Consider the following 24748-nt stretch of genomic DNA (forward strand, 5'->3'; position numbering starts at 1 on the left):
TGCTGGAACTACAGGCGTGCACCACCATGCCTGGCTAATTTTTGTAGTTTTAGTAGAGATGGGGTTTCACCATGCTGGCCAGGCTGGTATCGAACTCCTGACCTCCAGTGATCTGCCTGCCTCAGCCTCCCAAAGTGCTGGGTTTACAGGTGTGATCTTACTCTCTTTTTACAGCAAAGACTGTTACACTGCCCAATCATTTCCAAGTTATACCCCTTGAGAATTACAAAGAATGTTAATAGATGCTACTAGAAAAACAAAACTTGTTATTAAAAAGCTTGAGAGTCTTAAAGAAAAACGTAAAACACTTTAGGGTACTTCAAGGTTATAACATGAAATCCTGATTTGGGTTTATAATCTGGCTGCTGCCTGAATCTGTAGCCTGTCCCTGAATTCCTCCCATTTAAACTTCCAGAACCCATCAGCTCTCAGCACCTTTGAGTGGCACCTCCCTGCACGCTGGCCTGGCTGCTATCACTCTGCCAAGTCCCACCCAGGTTCCGCATGTCTGTGCTTCCACCATAGCTCAGTTCTCCTGACTCTTCACTTCTGTCCCTCACATGCCTCACACTACTACTAGAGAAATGTTTGCTGAAGAAATGGATGAATGAATGAAGCCTTTCACCGAACAGAAGGATGGGGACGAGGAAGGCAGGGGCTTAATATCAATGGAATATTAAAGAAAAACTCTTAACTATGCTCTTCAGCTCTTGGTTTTTCATGTGATACATTATGCATCCTGATTAAATCACGAAGGAACAGGCCAAACCCTACCTCCTTACGGCAAAGAGAAAAATTTACTTTTATTTTTAACTCTATTAGATATGTAAATACCCTACAGCATAAAATCTATACGAATATATTCTTCCTCCCACCTGTGACTCATTCTTCTATGAATCAACTTTTCTGTTACTACTAGATTCTCTTTCTTGACACATGAGCACTCTAATTAATGAGAAGCTGATTTTTTTTCAGTACCATAGAAATTTGTTTTAAGGGGAAGGGGAAAAATGATTCCAATAAAATGTCAGCCCATGGTAGAGTGGAAAATGTATGCTTACGAAGCAGGGCATACAGGTCCAAATGGGTATTCTGCGTTCAGGATTTAGGAACTGGAAAATTGCTGTACACAAATGAACCCATATCACCAATAATCTGTGTCTCCATGCCTAGATAAAGCTTCTAAATCCTCACAGGCTCTGTCACTTCACTTTATCCTGTACTGCAGTCCCTCAGGGCTGCCATCACCAATACTGAACGGCTAATGAATTTTTCCTGCTCCTCTGCTCAAGTACAACTGAAAGATTGTGTGCTAAAACTTCCAATCAGTAAGAGGCAAGAAACAAGGACTGCAATAATTTTCTGAAATCACACACCAGGAGGTCTGCTTTTCACTTGCTCATCCAATCATTTTTGTGTCCCCCTTGAGTTTAATATAAACCCAACTTCAAAGTTAAGACATGTCCTAACTTACTCTTTATATGATTTATGTTCATGAGAATCAGGACTGTATGGAGAAGGTAACTAACTATCTTGTATGACCACCTATAAGTTATGCTTTCCTTCTCAAAAAGATTACCACTGTCATCTAACCTGAAAAGTTGAGAAACAGAATCTAAGATAAGATTTGTCTTCTTGGAAAGTTCTATTGGGTTTGGCCTTGTGCAACGTAAAGCATTCATACTAAAATTACATTTGACATAACTCCCCTGTATATACACAGAGTCGCATATGCATGAAGGCACTAAGTACCTAAACAGTCGAATTATTTTGTAAAAAGAAGACCGTGCCCCACTCAAAACATCATAATTTGGTTAGTGATAGAACTGCTTTGAATAATACAGCCATAAAACTTAGCCTTGAAATTATCTTGACTTCATGAAGTTGCAATCAATAAATACTAAAGAAATGTATAAAGGCATCTATATTCATTTCTTGTGGCTGCTGTAACAAATTTCCACAAACTTGGTGGCTAAAAACAACATAAATTTATTCTCTCACCATTCTGGAGGCCAGACGTCTGAAATCAAAATATTGGTAGGACCATGCTCCCTCTGCAGGCTCTTAGGGAAGAATTCTCGCTTGCGTCCTCTAACTTCTAGTGGCAGTCGGCATTCTTTGGCTCATGGCTGCATTCCTCCAATCTCTGCCTCCATCTTCACATCATTATCTCCTCCTGTGTCAGTCTTTAATCTCCCTCTGCCTCTCTCTTACTAAGATACATGTGATTGCATTTAGGGCCCAGCTGATTAATCCAAGATAACCTCCTCATCTTCAGATCCTTAAATTAATCACACCTACAAAGACCCTTTCTCCAAATAAGGTAACATTCACAGGTTCTGGAGATCAGCACATGAATATTTTGGGGAGAAGGGGGCATTTTTTGGCCTACGATAATATCTGAGTATTTCCTTAAGAGTCATGAGTGATGTTTTCAGTGAGGAATACTTTGGCTTGCCTCAGGTTTGGCAATATAGAAAGAGAGGATTAGGGTTTAATCAATGCATACAAGGCAAAGATTATACCTAATTCAATATTCAGTTCAGTACCTGGTATGGAGATATGGCGTCTGACAAACCAGCCCTGAGCACTGTCTTTATGTTCAAAGCAAAATCAAACCCAATTTGCTTCTTTCAGTGCAATTTGTCTGCATTATCCCAGGATCAGGAATTGCTCACTTTATTACCGTGGGGCCATCTTTCTAAGACACAGTCAACATTTTTGACCCATTCAATTCCAATTAATTCTACCTATTTTGCAGAAGAATATTTGATATAATATTAAGAAAATATTGAGTTTTTTTTCACCAAACCTGTCATATAATCACCCCTAAATTTCCTCCAGTTTACCTTCAGTGCCATATTATTATGTTTCCTGTGTGTGCCATGATATTTTTTTAAAAGATTGAGAAGCCCTGATACAGAGAGATAAGTAGGCCAAAAATAAGTCCTTATGGAATATCTACCTTGCAAGAGAGGGGTTGATGAAGAAGAGAGAGAGAGCAGCTATCCAGCGTTTGGGAGACAGACTCCTCCTCATAAGGTGGAAAATTCCCTGAAGGAAACATTTAGAGCTGGGCTGCCAAAACAGATGACAGCTGTCCACAATAGGTCGATAATGTCAAATGCCACTGAAAGATGAAGTACAGCTGAAAAACATCCACTGAATTTGGTAATTAGAAAGCACTACAGGCCAAGTATGGTGGCACATGTCTATAAACCCAGCACTTTGAGAGACGAAGGCAAGAGGATTGCTTGAGCCCAGAAGTTCAAGACCAGCCAGGGCAATATAGGGAGATCCTACCTCTACAATAATTTTTTTTAAATTAGCCGGACATGGTGATGCATGCCTGTGGTCCCAGGTACTCAGGAGGCTGAGGTGGAAGGATCACTTGAGTCCAGGAGGTCAGGAATGTAGTGAGTCATGATTATACCACTACACTCCAGCCTGGGAAATGGAGAGACTCTGACAAAAAAAAAAAAAAAAACACAAAAACAAACAAACAAAAAACAGGAACCAGTAAGATCAGTGGACTGACAGGAAAAGGCCACAAAGCAGAGAGTTGAGGCACGCATCGGGGGAGGGGAGGTGTACACAGAAAGAAGATTCTTTAAGGAGAAAGAAGATTCTGTTATTTCAGAAGATTATTGTTGACAGTGATGAAAGTAAATAGTGGAAGGTGGAGGGAGGCTTTTTGTGAGGTGTCAGACTTGTGTTTCTACCTTGAAAGTAAATAGTAAGTCCAGAAGGAGAGTTTAAAGGTGCAGATATTGACAATGGCAGACAAAGGCATACATTAAATAAAGGTTTTACAGAACCTGGAAGGAGTGAGATTGTGCTCAGGGAAAAGGATTGGTCTTGGACAGATGTCCACTGGCTAAAAAAGCAGTAAGGATGTGACAAACAATTTTACCAATTAGAATTCAGGAAGTTGAATGTGGCTCTGCCTGGGATACCTCTTCTCTTTGTTTCCAAGGAATATAAACTGAGGAATATTAGAAATGAGAAAAGGTCATTGGATTTGGCAATTGGAAGGTCATTTGTGACCTTTGCAAGGGCAGGTTTAGTGCTTCCTTCAGCCAACAAATATTTATCATCCTGGTGAATGGAGCACTAGACAGGACCTTGTAATAGGACCAACAGGTTCATATGCCTGCTGCACAGTAACAGACCAATATACTAAGACAGCAGGGTTTGCAGCAGAGAAAGAGGTTACTGATTGAAGGGCAGCTGAATGAGGAGATGCGAGGAGACCTCCCCCAATCATCTCCTGAGAAGTTCTGGGTTGGAGTTTTTAAGGATATTGTAGGGGACAAGAGGCTGAAAAAATTGGGCCGTTGATTGATCAGGGTAAGAGGGATGAAATCCTCAGGATGTGGAAACTACATTCTTTAGTGAGTCAGTTACTCACAGGGTCCTTCAGACCAGCTGATGTTGGTAGTTTCACTGGTTTGCAGGACCTGAAAGAATATCTCAAAGGGAAAACTTAACATTTTACAATGTTCACGTTACATAGAATCTTGTAACAGGATCTACTGATTCTGGGGCAATAAGTAAACAACTATGAGGAAGCAGGTCAGAGAGCAAGCTGACCTAATGATTAATGCTGAATGCCTTGCAGCTTGATTTATTTTCATTCTGCCTCTCCCTTCTTCCTTGATTAATTTTATAATTTATAGGGATGGTTTCAACCTCCCAAGACAGGAGACTTGGAGTCCAGATTTAACTCTTTACCACACTAGCTCTTCATAATGAAGGCACCATTTGGGGCACTTATTCCCCCAAAATGAAGAAGTTGGATGAAATGACGGCTAAGGTCATGTCCAACACTTACTTTGTGTATCTGTTCTAATACTATGTTCAAGGCACAAGGCTGGTCATGGTATGAAATTTAAAGATCCAATGAGAGGCGGGGATTTGGACCTTCAAGGACATCAGAGTCTCTAAAAACAAATAATTCCTAATAAAAAGTCATCCTGCAGTGTTCTTTTCTGAGTCAAGGTCTGCTGTCAGAGAGAAAGCATTGAAATTTCTATTTCAAGAGAATAAAATGTGACCAATTTCTAACATGATTTTTAAAAATTCCTCAGTGCCAAGCAGCCTGAAAATGTCAAGACTTTTCACTACTTGATAAAGTTATTTCTCAATATGAGAAATGTGAGAAAAGAATGAGCCATAATTGAGGGAATTTACCTAGTGAGCAAACTGAGTATTAATTTGAATATCTGCTTGGGCCCCTTGGGATGTTTAGCACAATGCACTAGATGGAAAGTTGTGATTGCACATTATATCTTTTGAGACAAAATAACTTCTGCCAATTCTTGAACTAAAGGAACAGAAAATACAAGCACACATAATGAGGACTGTAGAAATTTGATATTAAAAGACGTATTATGTTGTCTGATACATCTTCCTGTCAACATGTTCATTATAATGTGTTCTTTTATTCTGCCCTATTCAGAATTTCTAGTTGTCTCTACATTGATTTTACACCTCCCACCACAAAGCTTAGAAACATTGACAAGCATCCTCATATACTCTAAAACGATGCAGTATGAGGAGGAGGACATTTCTATTGCTTGGATTTTCATAAAAATGCTCACATGGTTAATTTGTTCAGCTCCAAGTCTTTAGTAACTTGTCACTCCTTTTGAATACTCCAAAGGATGCTTAGCTCTGATTAGATTGAAGGTGCTCCTAAAACAACAGAGGTATGTTAGAATGTGGATTACTCCAGAGGTGTGTCAACACCATTCCAGTCCATTGTTATCAAAACCAAACCACCCACCATCAGTAACTAGTTGTCCACTGTGGTAAATTTGTAGGTGGCACTTGCTGCCCCTCCTCCTAAAAGCCCCTGCTTCTCCTCTAACAGCTCTGAGCTGCCCCCTAAGAGGATGGAGTCACTTCCTTCGTTCACTTCCCACACATGATTGTGTTGTAGGAGAGGTGATTGGGCAGCCAATGAACTGTGGGATTTAGGGTTCAGGAGACCTGGCTGCAAGTCCTTCTCCTTCCATTTATTGCTGTGTGATGTTTAGCTATCACCTCATCAGAAGCCAAATGTATTCCTCTGTAAAAGTTAATAAAACCTGAGTGATCAATGTGTGATGTTGGGTTGCTGTGAAGAAGGAAAAGAAATAGTCGACAGAAGAGCACTTTGCAAACCACTCTATGACCTATAACTTGCTCTGAGAGAGAAGACGAAGCTGAGCAACCTCAGTGCTGTCCTCTCAAAACATGCAAAACTTTTCCTCTGAGCCAGGTCCTCACCTGCCATGGAGCTGTCACCACTGCTGCTCTGCTGGGTCTGTGAAAGAACACAGGTGCATGGAGGCAGGTGCCAGCCCTATCTCCTGCAAGCCTGTCCTGACATTCTGGTATCTCCGGGCCAGGCTTGCTGGCAGTTGGGCTAGCTTGCTGGGGTAGTTTCAAGTGACTATTCTGGAGCCTTATTTTTCAGAATTGCCAAAATTGCAACGGTGGTCATTTTAAGCATATTTTTATCCTGTATATAACAAAGCAGATACTATTTAACAAGGAATCATAGACTGATTCCTGTTCGACAAAAGAAATAATCAAGTCAAAAAAATATGACATTTTACCATCTCCTTAAATGATCAAAGGACTCCTAATTGTGTCTAATGTACTTATTAAGTCAGTGCACACCTCCACCCCATTATGGGACCTGATATGATGCCAATCCCAGTTCAAGAGTAGTGGAGCAGTACAGAGTATATTCTGGAATTTTTTTCTCCCAAAAGGTCACTGCTGTTACCCCTGTTTGAGAGGACTTCAAAAAGTTCATGGAAAAATGAGATTAAAACATGAAAGAAAAATATACAAATTGTATTTTTCAACATAAGCTCCATCAAGTTCAAAATGCTTTTGTAAGCAATGACGCCAGTCATTTAGTTCAACCATAAAGAACCGAGGGGCCTGGGGATTTAACCATGTCAATGAAGTCTTTTTTATATTATTAACTGAATAAATGGATGCCCCTCACAGGTTTTTTAAGGGTTGGAAACAAAAAATCAGAAGAAGCTAAATCAGGACTGTAAGGTGGATGCCTACTCATTTCCCATCAAAACTTCAGCAAAAGTGTCCTTGTTTGATGAGAGGAATGAGCAGGAACATTGTCATGGTGGAGAAGGATTCTGTGGTAAAGTTTTTCCAGGCATTTTTCTGCTAAAGCTTTGGCTTTCTCTAAATACTCTTATCATAAGCACATGTTATCATTTTTTGGCCCTCCAGAAAGTCAACAAACAAAATGCCTTGAGCATCTCAAAAAATTGTTGCCAGGACCTCTGCTCTTGATGGATTGATTCACTTTTGCTTTAACTGAACCAGTTCCATCCTTTGGTAGCCATGGCTCTGACTGTGCTTTGTCTTGAGGATTACACTGATGAAGCCATGTTCCATTTCCTGTTACAATTCTTTGAAAAAAAAAATGCTTCAGGATTGTGATCTCACTTGTTGGGAATTTTCACGGAAAGCTCCGCCCTTGTCTGCAGCTGATCTGGAGGCATCAGTTCTGGCGCCCAGCGAGTGGAAAGCTTGCTCAACTTTAAATTTTCAGGCAAAATTTTATAAGCTGAATCAGTTCAGATGTCTATAGTGTTGACTATTTTTTGTGCTATTAATCCTCAGTCCTTTTCAATTAGTGCACACACGAGATGAATTTTTTCCTCACACATTGATGTAAATGGCCTGCCGCTGTGGGTTTCATCTTCAACATCATCTCATCCCTTCTTATTTATTTATTTATTTATTTATTTTAACTGTACTTTAAGTTCTGGGATACATGTGCAGAATGTGCAGGTTTGTTACATAGGTATATACGTGCCATGGTGGTTTGCTGCACCCATCAACCCATCATCTATATTTTCTCCTAATGCTACCCCTCCCCTAGCCCCCCATTCCCCCGACAGGCTCCAGTGTTGTGATGTTCCCCTTCCCATGTTCATATGTTCTCATTGTTCAACTCCCACTTATGAGCGAGAACATGCAGTGTTTGGTTTTCTGTTCCTGTGTTAGTTTGCTGAGAATGATGGTTTCCAGCTTCATCCATGTCCCCGCAAAGGACATGAACTCATCCTTTTTTGAGACAGTTTCCCTCTTGTAGCCCAGGCTGGAGTGCAATGGCGTGATCTCCACTCACTGCAACCTCCGCCTCCTGGGTTCAAGCAATTCTCCTGCCTCAGCCTCCCAAGTAGCGGGAATTACCGGCTCCCAACACCATCCTCGGCTAATTTTTGTATTTTTAGTAGAGACAGAGTTTCACCATGTTGGCCAGGCTGGTTTTGAACTCCTGACCTCAGGTGATTCCCCCACCTCCGCCTCCCAAAGTGCTGAGATTACAGGTGTGAGACACCACGCCCAACCATCTCATCCCTTCTTAAAGTGAGTTATCCATTTTTATCTTTTGAGGCGTTGTCCCATAAACTTTTCATAAAGCAATAATGATTTCACTATTCTTCCACCCAAGCTTTACCATAAATTTGATGCTTGTTCTTAAATTTTAGCAAAATTCATGTTGCTCTGATAGAGGATCTTTTCAAACTGATGTCTTATCCTTCTTAGTGCCTTAAACTAGATCCTGCTCAGATATGTCATAACAAGTTGGTATAAGTGTGTTTTGGTGCAAAAAAATTTTGAAATCCATGCATAGTTTTTTCATAATATGCATTATTCCTGAATCTTTGAAGACCCCTTGTAAAACCTAATAAGCTTCAATTGAAACCCCTGAATTAAGTTTTCAAATATTCTGGGATTACATAGTTATCCTTTTAGTCAAATGATGATTCTAATAATAGATATACATTTTTCGTGTTATCCGAGATTGGCTCTGACTGTATAATCTATCACTGGAGTAAAAAAGCTGAATTAACACAACTTCAAAAAACAGTATCCAGGATCACCAAAGTGAATTGCTCTGCTGTAAATATGTCAAATATGTCCAGCCTCTAAAGAAGGAATTATCACCTCAGAAAGCAACGTTTTAAAAAATGTATTCTATTAATATTTTCTTATAAATAAAATGACATCATTTGATGACACCACAGTCTTTAAGTGATCTGACAAAACATGAATCCTTTTCCTGCCAAATCATATGCCAAGATAAAGTTTTTGCATGCAATTCTACCTAGGTCATATATTCTTAACTCTTGAAGTTCCTTTAATCACCATGCACATTATAATTGTCCATTTTTATTGAAAGTATTTTATTTGACTCAATTTCATGTTCACTGTATGACTCAAAATAAATGTTATTCAATTACAAATAGAGTCACCCCATTTATTATCTCATTTGATTGTCAGATTACTGTCCCTTATTAGAGATGAGAAATCAGGCTCATAGCACGGTGCTGATGCAAAATGGATACGTACAACTGAGTGAATCAACGAATCGATCACAATTTATTTTAAGTGACTTGCCCATGCTTGAATTGCTAGAAGGATCCAATTTGAACCCATCACTTTGGTCCACTGTTCCTTCCACATCATCACACTCTCTCCTCTTCTCTTAGTAACACGAGAGAAATTTAAGCTAATTGTCACATCTAATATAAATTTATAAGTAATCACACTTCCTCTCATGCACATGTGGAAATGTTAGTTCCAGATTCCGAGGAAATGTACTGAAATGATGTTCATTATGATTAATTCCTAGAAATTTTCTTGTCTCTCTCTCTCTCTCTGTCTCCTTTGGGTCTTCTCCAGCGAAGGTTTAAATTTTACATTTCAAAACAGACTGTTCCATTGTTTCATTCCTGGAATGTTACCCCTTGTTGAGAATCTCAACAAATCACATGTAGCTGTACAGTTGTGGGCTGGGAATGAGTAGGGGGGAATGTAATTTGGCAAACATTGCTTCAGAGATCTATGAGATATGTCACACAGATTGTGTGTCCTTCCTCAGTAAGATCTAATATAGGAGGAATAATACAGCAATCATAGAATAAAGAGGCTTCATCCTCCTTACCACAGAAGAAACTTTTATCAAAGATCTGAAGGTTCCAAATGAGCACACTCCTTAATCAAGCTATTTCTAGACCTCAGATTTCAATCTTATAATGCTGGACAGAAAGAGGATAGAGTATAAAGCATGCTGAGAAATAGAATGGCCACTCAAGAGGCCCAGGAAGTTCAGGTTTTAGTCTTTTTCATTAAATGTTATGTATAATGATATAGCAAGCTCTAGGCAAACACCAAAGTGGAAATATAGCCTTATTCCCCATTACATTTCTTTCACAAAATGATGGCCCATTTTCTCCTGCACAAAGATGAGGAGACGCCGAATAGCATTGCATTATCCGTTGAGATTTCACCCTGAAGAACTTAAGTTTAAGCATATCCCATTGATTGCCTGGCATTAAAAAGCAGATAAGATTTTTTACCCTTTGAAACGAAAGACAATCAACAACCCAGGTGTGCATATTCATTTATGAAATCAACGGGATGCTGAGATCAGTTCTCAAGCTTCTATTTCACACATTTGTAGACTCAGGTGAGGGTCAGGCCAAGTCCCAAAACGTTTAGCTGTATCGCCTGGGAATGAAGGATTCCTCGTGAGAGTGAGGGGCAGGAAACATTATGGGTCAAATTAATAAAATGGTTAAAAGAAACTACTTGGGTGATGAATTGCTTTGGTTTTTGTATTTTCTGGCTAAATGAAGATTTAGCAGAAAAGCATCCGTTTAAATGCTTGTTGTTTTACTTATTTCTACACTGTTTTAGTCGTTTTCCTACCTTAATGAGTATGGCATATTAAAGCTACTCCGTGACAAGTTTGCACGGTTTACAGAAAGAATAGGGAGACAGTATCCATGTGAGTATTTTACAGGCAGTTATCGGAGTATAGACTAGAAGCAGAGGATGCCTTCAACCTCAAAAGCTCTAGGGTGTGGGAAGGAAAAAGGGAGGGACCTTTTCATGGCCATCAAGTATTTAAGTGATCTGATAAAACATGAATCATTTTTCTGCCAAATCATATACCCAGATAAAGTTTTGCATACAGTTCTACCTGGGTCATGTATTCTTTTTGTTGTTGTAGTTGAGACAGAGTCTCGCTCTGTCACCCAGGCTGGGTTGCAGTGGCGTCATCTCGGCTCACTGCAAGCTCCACCTCCCGGTTTCACGCCATTCTCCTGCCTCAGCCTCCCGATAGGTGGGACTACAGGCGCCCGCTACCACACTTGGCTAATTTTTTGTATTTTTAGTAGAGATGGGGTTTCACTGTTTTAGCCAGGATGGTCTCGATCTCCTGACCTTGTGATCCTCCTGCCTCGGCCTCCCAAAGCGCTAGGATGACAGGTGTGAGCCACCGCACCCGGCCCCAGGGTCATGTATTCCTAACTCTTATATAAATCTTTAGCTTTAAAGAACTTTAGACCTCAAAGAACAAAGAAGACAATGATAATACATATAAGTATGAGTGAGAGTTGCTCTTTGTTCATTTATGACTATCCTAAGAGTCCTTTAAGCATTGTATAAAATCCTTTCCAACTCTAAAAAATATTTATACATGAATAAATTCTTAATTGCAGCAAGTTTTTCACACTTCTAACTAAGAATCAACTCCATTATTATTTTATAATCTGAACAAAATTGCAAAGGAATACTGATTCCAGTCCAAGAAAGCCATTTTATGTGGATTCTTATGGCACTCCTCACCCATACTTGTGAGTCACAGGTGCAAAAACACAAACACAAAAATTGTCACAAAATGTAAATATATTTAAAAACACCTTCTGTGTTAGTCCTTTTCCATTGCTATAAAGGAATACCTGAACTAGATACTTTATAAAGAAAAGATGCATTTGACTCTATGTCCTGCATTCTGGGCACACTGGTATGGGGTGTGGGCTCCCAAGGCCTCAGGTAGCTCTACCCCAATGTCATATTTCAGGCTTTGTGGGTCATACAGTCTCTGTTGCAATCATTCAACTCTGCCTTTATAGTTTAAGAGCAGCCACAGGCAAGATGTAAGGAAATGGTCTTGGCCATGCTCCAACAAGCTTTCTTTACAGAAACAGCAGACTGGTTGGCCAAGAGGGGGTCATAGATTGCTGATTCCTGATCTAAAAGTTTAATGGTGGCTGGAGTTAACGTTACTAAAATCCAGTGCAGGCAACTGGCAGAAGTCTGCATTCCTCATCTCTTTTGCGAGAGTGTCCCCACAGCATGGTGGCTGGCTCCTCCTGGAGTGAGCATACTATCCCTTTGATTACTTCTATTGGTCACACAGGCCAAGAGTGCTATATTGTGATAGGGGTTCACACAGGGTGTAGATACATGGAGGTAGGGATAATTGGGTGAGCGGTCTTGAAGACTGGCTTCCATATTTAATTCCCTAAAATAAATAATATTCCTACTGGTTTTATGTCTCTGATCATATCCTGACTGGTACTGGAGCTATAATAGTAGACATTTTAATATGCCAAAAAGACAGTGAATTTGGAAAAATGTTTTATTATATTCCAAGCAAATTCTAAATTAATCTAAATAATATTCATACTAGGCATACCTTGTCAAAAATTAACATTTCAAGAATATTTATAAATTTCTGCAAATATCCAAATAGGGAGGAGGAAAAACAACTTTCCTTAAAAAGCAGTAAAATCTCTCTTTTTTTTTTTTTAGAGACAGGGTCTTGCCCTGTCACCCAGGCTGGAGTGCAGCAGTGCAATCACAGCTCACTCTAGCCTTGACCTCCTGTGTTCAAGCAATCCTCCCACCTCAGCCTCCTGAGTAACTGGGCCTACAGGTGTGCACCATCACACCCAGCTAATTTTTTAAAATTTTTTTGTAGAGACAGGGTCTTGCTATGTTGCCCAGGCTGGCCTCGAACTCCTGGGCTCAAGCAATCCTCCTGCCTCAGCCTCCCAAAGTGCTCCAATTATAGATGGGAGCCACCACACTTGGCCTGCTTCCTCAGACTTCTTTACAACACTGAGTTCCTAAAGATAATGAAAAATTTGTAAAGATTTTGAGAGGGGAAACATAAACAAGAATTTCATTCCCAGCCAAAGTGGTGTTCACATGTGAAGGCAAAGACTGAGAAGGGAAACTACTCATGGATACGTGGCTGACTGAAGGAATTCAAAATAAAGAACTAAAAAGTAGGAAAACCAAAATAAATTAGGTACAGAAGCTTACATATAAATAACTGCTGTAAATATAATCACAAAACTCAATATGAAAACAAACCCATTGAACATAAGGGAACACAGGGTAAAGAAAATGAATAATTACATGTAAGTAACATGGGTCCATGCCTTTGTTTAACCACAGGAAGCCTAGGATGTCAGGGAAGAAAGTAATAGAAGTCAAGGCAGAAATCTGCCTCCCGCACAAGCTGGCACAAAAATTATATGTAAGCTAAGACCTGAAAGAACAGTCGGAGTTGGCTAGGAGAATGGGGGATATTCTAGTGGCAACAGCAGAAGCCCACTCTGGCTGAGGAAAATAGAAATCAGTTTATGGGCAAAATGTCAGAAGTTCGCAGATGCAGTTAAAGGGCAGGAAGGTTAGATTTAGACCGAGACAGACACAGTGACACAGGAGATGCAGTAAGCTTGTCAGGGCACTGCCTCCGAGATAATGAGCCCTAACCATGTTTCTGCCTGTGCGTCATTCCTCCTAAGACTCAAAGTCCCTGAAGAAAGAGCCAGATTGAACGAGCTCACGCCTGTTGCTGGCCAGAGGAAGGCAAGACGGTCCCTGATGGCCCCACAGAGACAGCTCACAGTCCGCAGGAGCCACAGGAAGGAAACTGAGATGCCGTTACCCATAGGAGAAGAATGGCTGCTAGGCAACTCCAAAATAGTCAATGCTCACTCCAGGAGGACTGAGGCTGGGGAGGGCAGCAGAAACCTATCACCAGGGCCTTTAAGTCATGCTAAGAAATGTGGATGTTTTTCCAAATGAAAATGGGGAATAGAAGAAAGGTTTGGAGCAGGAAAGTAATAGATTTGATTTCCATTTTAGAAAGAAAGATGGCTCTGGCAGCAATGTGAAGAGGAACAGGAGGGGGACTAACTGGAGACTGTTGCAGTAATCCAGGTAGAACAGGATGTGGCCCAGCTTATTAACTATGGGCTGCAGAGAAACACATACAGTGTGTCTAGAGAGAGTAAAGCAACATAGAACCAACAGATTTTGGTAACTGAGTTACCAATCTTATTATGATTAGATTATTCATCATCATCATCATCATAAGCAATAATAACGTAATAACAGTAAACAACAAATAAGAAACAATTTGATAATGGAAAGCTTTGTTCCCCCCCTCCAAATAATTGATGTGCTATGTGCGATTCATTAATGAGAACTACGTAAAACATCAGTTGGCTCACAACCAAATTTGCATCTGATTCACATCAGCAGTGTGCACTCCTGTCTTCTGTGATCTTTTATTCCTTGATCCTGACTTTTTCCATCTGTACTTGTTTTACTGGTACACTGTGTACGTATGCTTTTTTGGTAAAGTGTCCTAAAAGACCTCAAAACTACAAAATAAACAAACAAAAACTCATCATGCCCATATCCTCAATCAAAACCACTTTCCTGTCTTCATAATTTGCTAATGGCTCCACCATTTCCCCTATACCTGGAGCCTGGAAACCTCAAGTATCAGAACCACTCCTTCTTGCCTGTCCTCCGTTGCCCACATTTAGATCTTCTGTACATGAAAAAGTGTTTGAATCAGTGCCTTACTTTTCATCTCTCCTTGCTTCGAGTGAAATCCTCCCTTTTCCTCTTGCTTAAACCTTCCATCAACTTCCTAACAGTCTCTCCTTGCCCTCTGACTATGCACCACTGCCAAGTTAAATTCCAATTATATTACTTTTCTGCTTTAAAACTCCGATGATTCACCAGTGCAAATAAATAAGGCATTGGCCAGTGACACACGCCTGTAATCCCAGTACTTTGGGAGGGCAAGGTGGGTGGATCAACTGAGGTCAGGAGTTTGAGACTAACGTGGCCAACATGGCGAAACCCCGTCTCTACTAAAACTACAAAAATTAGCCAGGTGTGGCGGCACACTCCTGTAATCCCAGCTACTCAGAGGCCAAGGCAAGAGAATCGCTTGAACCCAGGAGGCGGAGGTTGCAGTGATCCTAGACCATGCTACTGCACTGCAGCTGGGTGTAAAGAGTGAAACTCCGTCTCAAAATAAATAAATAAATACATAAATAAATAAAGCATAAACCCTTCCTTCTGTGTTAAAGATTTTCTCTCAGAAGATTATAATATGAAAAAGCTAGGAACACTTTCAGAATCCCCTAAATTGAGTACACATATCAGGTCTACTTTTCTTTGCTTCATCCCTTTTTCCAGGTTCCAGGTACATCGCTGGGTGTCTCATTCCTTTTTCTGCTGCTGTAACAGGATATCACAGACTGGGGAAATTATGAACAAAAGAAGTTTGTTTGGCTCACAGTTCTGGAGGCTGAAAAGTCCACAATCCAGGGGCCACGTCTGGCAAGGGCCTTCTTGCTGCATCACAGCATGGAAACTAGGTGGAAGGGCAAGAGAGTGCATGCAACAGAGAGCAAGAGAGTGAATGTGCCTTTGTAACTAACCTACTGCAGTGACAAGGGCATTAATCCACCCATGAGGGTGGAGTCCCCATGACCTAATCACTTTTTAAAGGCCCCACCCCCTCAACACTGCTGCACTGGGGATGAAGTTTCCAGCACGTACACTTTGGAGGACTTATTCAACCATGACACTTGCTTCTCATTCATGGAGGAATAGGAGGGAAGAGTCCAAACTTCACTCTTGGGCCTTGGGAGCTCTAGCCCATCCTTTTCCCGTCCTCTTCTTTCTGGGGTCAGCCTGCCTGCTTAGCAGTGTGAGCCTCTCTTAGCCTTGGTGTAGGCTTAGTGAAGAAGCTCTGCTTCTGGGAGGAAAGAGGGCCAGGGGAGTGCTGGATTTACACCTGATGGGAAAACCTATCTAGTTCTGGGGTTTAGTATCAAGAATTCCATTGGTGCCACATACCTGAGTGAATTTGGGAACCAAAAGCAGAACACAGAGATGAAGGCTTCTGGAGGCTAGAGGAATTGATTGGGGTGATACAACCTTTGGGGAAACTACACCAAGCTCGGGCCACGCAGGAATTTTAAACATTGAGTTTTCTGCAGCCAATATTGCACCTTATGCCTGATTTTTACGAAGATGGCTTTCAGCTGCTTCAGCCTGGACAAGTGAGTTGAAGTCTGAGGCTCCTGGAAGATTCTGACCTAGTGGTTGAATACACAGCCAAGAGGCTCTTTCTAGATTGCCTGGGCTGCAGGCACCGACCACTTCAGTGATCTCGGTGGCGTTAGCAAAACTAGCCACAAAGGCTTTAGCAAGCAAACTTGAGTTTAAATTGAAAAATAGCTTAGTCTGTGGGCAGCTGCAGATGGCCTTGAATAACACAAGCACAAATAGGCCTGTGATTGCAGCCAGGACTGACAGAGGAATAAATAAATCCAGAGATGGTCTTTAGAGTCCCACTGAGGTTTTGCCTTGAAAGAGGCAGAGTTTCAGCACACTGCTTGGCGTTTACCACGATTTTCACCCAGGTCTATAAAGAAGGTAGGTTCCACATGGGTCACAGAGCAATAGCATGTGAGATTCTAGCTTTAACTTATTAGTGTTAGGTTCAAATAGGTAGTAGACGATCTCACTTTGAGTAGACCCAAATTCTATTCTACATGTAGAGCCAAGGTGGAAACTGTAGCGGAATTAATCCTTAATTAATCTTTAATTCATGTGACTGATAAACAGTGTTGAGTCACCCCCAACCATGTAAACTCAAGTTGGCCCTGAATTTGTTAATTTCATGAATTTAAACCAAGGCTTTGGATTTCAGACTAAAATTATGCATTCAACCTAAAAGGGAGGTACATTTTATTAATAAAACAATAGGAATAAATGGGCACCCTCATTGAAAAATATGCTATCTTCTTAGATAACAGTAGAGAAATAACTGAAAGAAACTATCACTGTCCCAATAAAAAGACGGATAATTTTTCAATGCGGACTCTGAGGAACATCATTGCTTAAAATGTCACAGAAAAACTGTAGTCATATGAAAAACATGTCAGTCTTAATATCAGAACATAAGCAGAGGAAAATTGAAAATAAAGAGACAGATCAAGCTAAAGGAAAATTTCCTTAGGAGTAAGGTTGAGATATTAGAGAACATATTAAAGAGAAATTAAACTAAAATGAGATCTCAAAAGCCAGTATATATAAAAGGGAAAGGAAGGTGGCCGGACGCAGTGGCTCACACCTGTAATCCTAGCACTTTGGGAGGCGGAAGTGGGTGGATTGCCTGAGCTCAGGAGTTCGAGACCAGCCCAGGCAACACGGTGAAACTCCGTCTCTACTAAAATACAAAACATTAGCCGGGCATGGTGGCAGGTGCCTGTAATCCCAGCTACTCAGGAGGCTGAGGCAGAGAATTGCTCCACCTCCCGGGAGGCGGAGGTTGTGGTGAGCTGAGAATGCGCCATTGCACTCCAGCCTGGGTGACCAGAGCAAGACTCCGTCTTTAAAAAATATAAATAAATACAAATAAACAAATAAAAGGGAAAGGAAAATGCAGCAAGGTCTAACTTGTATGAAGGAGGGTGTTAGATGCAGGGAAAGTGTGTAGTTATTACTGGAACAGAAACAGTGATTCCAGAAGTTTCAGAGTTTTTTTTTAAAGGAGTGTAAAAACAAGAGTACACTAAAATGACATTCAAGAGGTCTAAGATCCAGGAAACTATTAAATGTTAGATTCTTAAAATTATTAATGGAAAGTCTATAGTAAATGCAACTGATTTTCTTGCCTTCCATCCTGCACCCTGGTAATCCATTCATTTCTAAGAAGCACACCTGATCATGTCAGTCCCTTGCCACAAACTACACATGCACACACACACACAGAGCACACACACACAGCACACACACATACACCACACACACACAGTACACACACACCACACACACACAGCACACACACACAACACACAGCACACACACACACACCACACACACAGCACACAACACACACACACAGCACACACACAGCACACACACACACACAGCACACACAGCACACACACAGCACAAACACACAGCACACACACACAGCACACACACTCACAAACGCACACACACAGCACGCACACACAGCACACACACACACACACACAGCACACACGCACACACACAACACACAGCACACACACACACAGAGCGCACACACACACAGCACACACACACAAACACACAGCACACACACACCACACACACAGCACATAGCACACACACACAGCACACACACAGCACACACACACACAGCGCACACACACAGCACACACACACACACAGCACACACACACACAGCACACACACACACACAGCGCACACACACACAGCACACAGCGCACACACACACACAGCACACACACACACACAGAGCACACACACACACAGCACACACACACACACACACACACACACACACACACACAGCCCATGCACCTTTGCACCTTAGCATAAGAGACAGTCTTTCCATGACCTGGATTCTATGTACCTCCCTGAACTGTTTCCTGATAAACTCCACCTCTGCATCCTAGATTCCAGTTGTACCAAACTATTTGCAAGCCTTGAGTATTATAAACTTGATAACATATTCATTCTGCCTACCATGTCCTTTTATCCTAGTCCACATGGATTTTACAAGACTCAGCTTACATATCACTTCTCCTAGGAGCCTTTCTACATTAGAATTACTAGTGAATGCAGAGCACTTACAATGTTTTATTTTTCTTATGTATTTATTGACTCTTTTTCAACTCTAAGCCAGTGGTTCTCAAAAGAGGAGATACAGCTCCTAGGAGACATTTCAAAAATGTAAGGAGTATTTTTAGTTGTAATAAGTTTAGGGGTTGGGAGAACACAACAGATATTCAGTGGACAAGCCAGGAAGCTAGATACCTTGCAATATCCATATAGTTCAGTACAAAAAAATATAAACTATATGCATCATGTTCAACTTTGGAATGTTCCACTGGACTTTCTGTAGGTGAAAAACTTGTTTATAATTATCTGAGTTAAGATTCAAACTCTGAGCCAGGTGCAGTGGCTCACACCTGTAATCCCAGCACTTTGGAAGGTTGAGGCGGGCAGATCCCCTGAGGTCAGGAGTTCAAGACCAGCCTGGCCAACATGATGAAACCCCATCTCTACTAAAAATACAAAAAAAAGACTTAGCCAGGCATAGTGGCGCTTGCCTGTAATCTCAGCTACTCAGGAGGCTGGGCAGGAGAATTGCTTGAACCCAGGAGGCAGGGGTTGCAGTGAGCCGAGATCACGCCGCTGCACTCCAGCCTGGGTAACAAGAGTGAAAACTCTGTCAAAAAAAAAAAAAAAAAAAAGATTCATACTCTGTTTTATATCAAATCAAAAGTATTTTTGCATGATGTTATATATTGAATTTCACAGGAATATAACTACCATAAACTGAGGAAAGAATGTACTTGGTTTATGTTCAGAACTTTATCAAGAGTTGTTTCCCATTTCAGAAATCACATCACTATGGGCACCACTGAGGGTGGTATTTGAGTCACCAACACAACACTCCTGTATCCATCTGCATTTGTCGATGAGGCATTCATGGTGACTGCAAGTAGATGTACAGATTTCCTCATTTAGCTCTTATTTCAAAATGTCAAATATAAATTTTAAATGTGGGCAAATATTCAGTCGAATATATTAAATTGGGTTTTACAGCTTTTATGCAGAAATGAACAGTCACCGATATGTCTATTCCGCCAACACATTTTTTTCTAGTTAAGCCAACGAACCCATCAAGAGTAAGTGAACATTTTACAAAGGAACATGTTGATCACATTGGCAAAGCTATGTGTGTGTGTGTGTGTGTGTGTGTATATATATATATTTATTTATTTATGATATTTAAGGAAAACTGAAAATTGCTATAGTGTCACTGGAATGTTCAAGAATGTTCTCTGCAAAAGGAGGTAAGTCTCACTGGTTCTTACAGAACAACATAAAAGATCATGCAATATGGTACATCGTACAATATTCTAAGAAAATTAGTTTTATAAGCTATATAAGAGATTAGTACAAAGAGGATAAAAAGAAATCCAAACCAAATAATTTCTCTATCCCATTGTAATACTGCTTTAAGAAGATGGTAAAAGATATTGAAATCAATTGCATAATGCAAATAATCTTGATTATGAGTGGGCAAAATTAACCTGGATAATCATAAGACTATAATATTTGCATCTATAAAGTGTGCAAGGACAGAAAAACTATGCAGAAAAGATTATTTTCAAAATTACTAACCATGAATGCAAAAAAATTATCAATATTTGGAACCCTAAAATTAATTAAAGGGAAAAAAAATTCCTTTTCCAACATCATTGCTTATTTAACAGATGGAGCACCAATAATGTAAGTTTAGAGCCAACTTTAAAAACAGGTACCAGATACTTTAACAAATCATTTTATTATTCATCAACAACTTAATTACCAAGTCTCGGAGAAAGAGATAATCATCAATGAATGTTTTAAAATAATCCCTTCACTGACAGATTATTCATAATCTTTCAAATGTCATTTAAGTGTTTGAATGTCATGTTTAAATAAGATGGTTCACCAAGCAAATATTTTTAAAAGGTTTGGCTCACATTGTGGACCTTTATGGATCTTTAACATGATCAATAAAAAAAATATATAATTGGAAATACTGCAAATTGATGAGGTATAGCCTTCAAGCTTATTTGAAAAGATCTTCATTATTCAAATTATAATTTTTTAATTTATATTTTGTATATTAATATATTTATTTTCAAATATTCAGAAAAGTTGAAAGACTAGGGCAAGCTTGTCCAACCCACAGCCCACGGGTCACATGTGGACGAGGACAGCTTTGAATGCGGCCCAACACAAATTCGTAAACTTTCTTAAAATATTATGAGATTTTTTTGTGATTTTCTTTTTAGCTCATCAGCTACAATTAGTGTTTGTGTATTTTATGTGTGGCCCAAGACAGTTCTTCTTCCAATGTGGCCCAGGGAAGCCAAAAGATTGGACACCCTTGGATCAGAGCAAGGAACACCCATAGGCCTGCCACCTACATTCAGCAGTTTCAAGTATTTTGCTATAATTGCTTCCTGTATGTTTGTATAATTGACTAAAACATTTCTAAGTAAAATGCAGTGCCATGCTATTTCATCTCTGAGTTCTTAACCATGAATCTCCTAAATATAAGGATATTCTCTTGCATAATCACAATGTTATTACTATACCTTAAAAAATTCAAGAGTGGGCCTCAGCCTGGGCAAGCCTTCCCCCAGCTGACCTCTGTGCCCTAGAAACCATAGGGACCCAATGGGCCAGCTCACTTGGGTGGGTGTGGTGGCACCAACCATGGGTACTTTAGAAGAAGGCTTCATTGTGCCCTTCTTCTCTGACTCTGATGCACATTTTGATGCTGTGGTTGGATATTTAGAGGACGTTATCATGGATGAAGACTTCCAGTTATTACAGAGAAATTTCATCAACAACTACTACCAGGAGTTTGAGGACACCGAAGAGAATAAACTCACCTACATACCTATTTTTAACGAATATATTTCTTTGGCAGAAAAGTATATAGAAGAACAGTTGCTGGAGCAAATTCTTGGCTTTCACATGGCAGCTTTCACAACGTTACAGCACCACAAAGATGAAGTGGTTGGTGACATACTCCAAATGCGGCTCACATTTACAGATTCTCCAGCTTTTAAAGAAATGTTTCTGGACTGCAGAGCAGAAAAAGAAGGCCAGAGACTGGACTTAAGCCGTGGTTTAGTGGAGACTTCATTGTGCAAATCATCTTCTATGCCAGCTTCCCAGAACAATCTGCAGCACTGGGACCTACCTCCAGACAATGAATGGGATCATTCTCAATGTCACAGGCTCAGTAGTTCAATAGGCTTGGCTCATGATGACAGAACATATCCCGGAAAAACTGATTCTGTTCTACAACTCTTCATTCGCATTAAGCATTGATAGGTAAAAGCCAACATGACCTAACCCTCCTGGACCTATTTATCCTGAAACATCTTATTCGGTTTTTCTTGTTTGTTTTGTTTGTTTGTTTGTTTGTTTTTTGAGACAGGGTCTTGCTCTGTCACCCAGGCTGTACTGCAGTGGCCCAATCTCAACTTACTGCAGCTTCCACCTCCCTGGTTCAAGTGATTCTCCTGCCTCAGCCTTCCAAGTAGCTGGAATTACAGGCACCCACCACCATGCCCAGCTAATTTGTTTGTATTTTTAGTAGAGACTCAGTTTCACCATGTTGGCCAGGCTGGTTTTGAACTCCTGACCTCAAGTGATCCGCCTGCCTCGGCCTCCTAAAGTGCTAGGATTACAGGCGTGAGCCGCCCCCACCCCCCGACCCCCACCACCCCGACCTAATCACCTTCTTGTATTCATTAACTCTAATACTCCTCCCCTCCCCAAGTAGGTACCTCTCTCAGGTGCTTCTGACTCAGGCACCTTGTAAGTAAGCCCATGTCAAGCATTCCACCCCGTGGGGGGCCCTTCCTCAACCCAGCATCCATGTTTGTGTATCAAAACCCACCATCATGAACCCTCTTTATCCCAGCAGGCTTTGCATAAAAAATGAGATGCACTTGCATCTCATTTTTGACATCAGTCAGAGTTTCAGTTCTTCAGCCTCAGGGAGGTTTTTTATGTGTATCTGGGGTGTTACTCCAGCCAGCTGTCCATCTTGAGATTTTTGAATCTCCTGTGATCACAGCTTGTCCTGGCTGGAGGAATCAACTGAAAGAGATGTCCTTTACCTAAAAGCTACATGTGAAAACTCCTGGTCTTAACATTTGAAGTCCTTGTGTGACTATGTCTTCTGCTGGTCCTGATGTAGTCCCACTATTTTCAGAAGTCTCTTTGAAGTGTTATTTTTGGAAAATATTTGTATAGATGAATTCTCAGGCTAAACTAGTAGCCCGAGTAGCCTTGCAGTAAGGGAATTCAAAACTTAAGCAGAGAAGGGGGTGGGGTATGACCTTATAAGGGGATAATGCAATTTAGGCAATATCCAGAAAGACTGTAGTCCCATAATACTCGACCAATGAGGAACTTGGGGAGGGACTTGCATGCTAGGAGATAAATTACCTGCTGTGACTGCCCTGGGTGTGCCTGCCTATCAGACACTCGATCTTGCAAGACCGCCATTAAATGTCTCGTTTCCCCGGATATGATTTTGGAACTTCCACAATTACCCACTTAAAGATTAAAGTATTATATACCGTGTGCTTTTTAGTGAATGTTATGAAGGCAAAAATGCTTTCTATGTTGGCGTTCATTCCTATTTTACTGGGCACCTATGAATGCATGCTGTGTGCTAGAAATACACTAAAAGGTATCCTGTTCTTATAGCATGTTTGTGTGTTTGCATGTTAACTGAAAATACTTTCTGTATAAACAAGTTTTCTGAGTTCTCAGGGTTAGGTAGGGACTCTGCCATTTCTTACTGTCAAAATCTCTCCTACAGAGACAGTGCTCCACTGCTGGTCTAGCTCAGTATGAGTAGGAAATCGTAAACGCCCTTACCAGTCATCTGTCTGCTTTGGCTCAGTGCAACGTGTGGTAGAATATTACTTACCAGAAAACATGTATGTCATCTCTGGAAAGAAGAAAAATCACAGCAGTTCAATTCTTAATGTGTACCTTTGATTTTCGAAACATAACAATAAGAATCTGAGGGCCGGGCGCGGTGGCTCACGCCTGTAATCCCAGCACTTTGGGAGGCCGAGGCGGGCGGATCACAAGGTCAGGAGATCGAGACCACGGTGAAACCCCGTCTCTACTAAAAATACAAAAAATTAGCCGGGCGCGGTTGTGGGCGCCTGTAGTCCCAGCTACTCGGGAGGCTGAGGCAGGAGAATGGCGTGAACCCGGGAGGCGGAGCTTGCAGTAAGCCGAGATCGCGCCACTGCACTCCAGCCTGGGCGACAGAGCGAGACTCCGTCTCAAAAAAAAAAAAAAAAAAAAAAAAACAAAAAACAATAAGAATCTGTACTGACTTTTCACTTGGTTATCTTGCTTTTAAAGGACAAGCTACAAGTGATGTGTTTTTCTACACTGATGCATCACTTATTAAATGCTTTCATACCATGAGTAAAAAAAAATTCAGAATCATTATTTAATGTCATCTAACACCCAGTTCATTTTTCAAATGTCTCCAACTGTCCCCAAAATACCTTTTGACAATAACAAAAATCAATTGCATTTGTGCCTCATGACTCTATTTTAAGCTAGAAAATTTCTTGACCCTATTTTTTAATATCATTTTTATAAAATTGACCTTTTTTTTACTAAGCCAGTTGTCCTTTCGAATTCCCAAATTCTGAATTTTTCGGACTGTCTCTTCACGGCCATTTAACTTATTCCTCCCTCTCTTCCCCATAAATACGGAATGAGCTCTATAGACTTCATTAGATTCACATCAAACGTTTTTGGCAAGAATCACATGTGATGCTTACACTTCATATTTCCTCACATCAGGAGGTAGCAGATGTCAGGTTTCCTCCTATAACTAATGCTAAGGAGGGCACGGTCCCATCCACTGCAAAGGTAGAGCTACAGCGCAAATGAGGTCCTTCTTACATTTTAAGGAAAGGAGCTCAATCTCATTATAGTATAGGGAATTCTCATG

At 40.7% G+C, this 24748-nt stretch overlaps 1 pseudogene; it reads left to right on the forward strand.

The window, feature by feature from the left end:
• Positions 1–21428: 21428 nt before the first annotated feature.
• On the forward strand, positions 21429–22612 carry LOC102130028 (ADP-ribosylation factor-like protein 2-binding protein pseudogene; annotated as a pseudogene).
• The last annotated feature ends 2136 nt before the right edge of the window (positions 22613–24748 follow it).

The sequence above is a fragment of the Macaca fascicularis genome, chromosome 17, assembly GCF_037993035.2.
Source record: "Macaca fascicularis isolate 582-1 chromosome 17, T2T-MFA8v1.1".
NCBI lineage: Eukaryota > Metazoa > Chordata > Mammalia > Primates > Cercopithecidae > Macaca > Macaca fascicularis.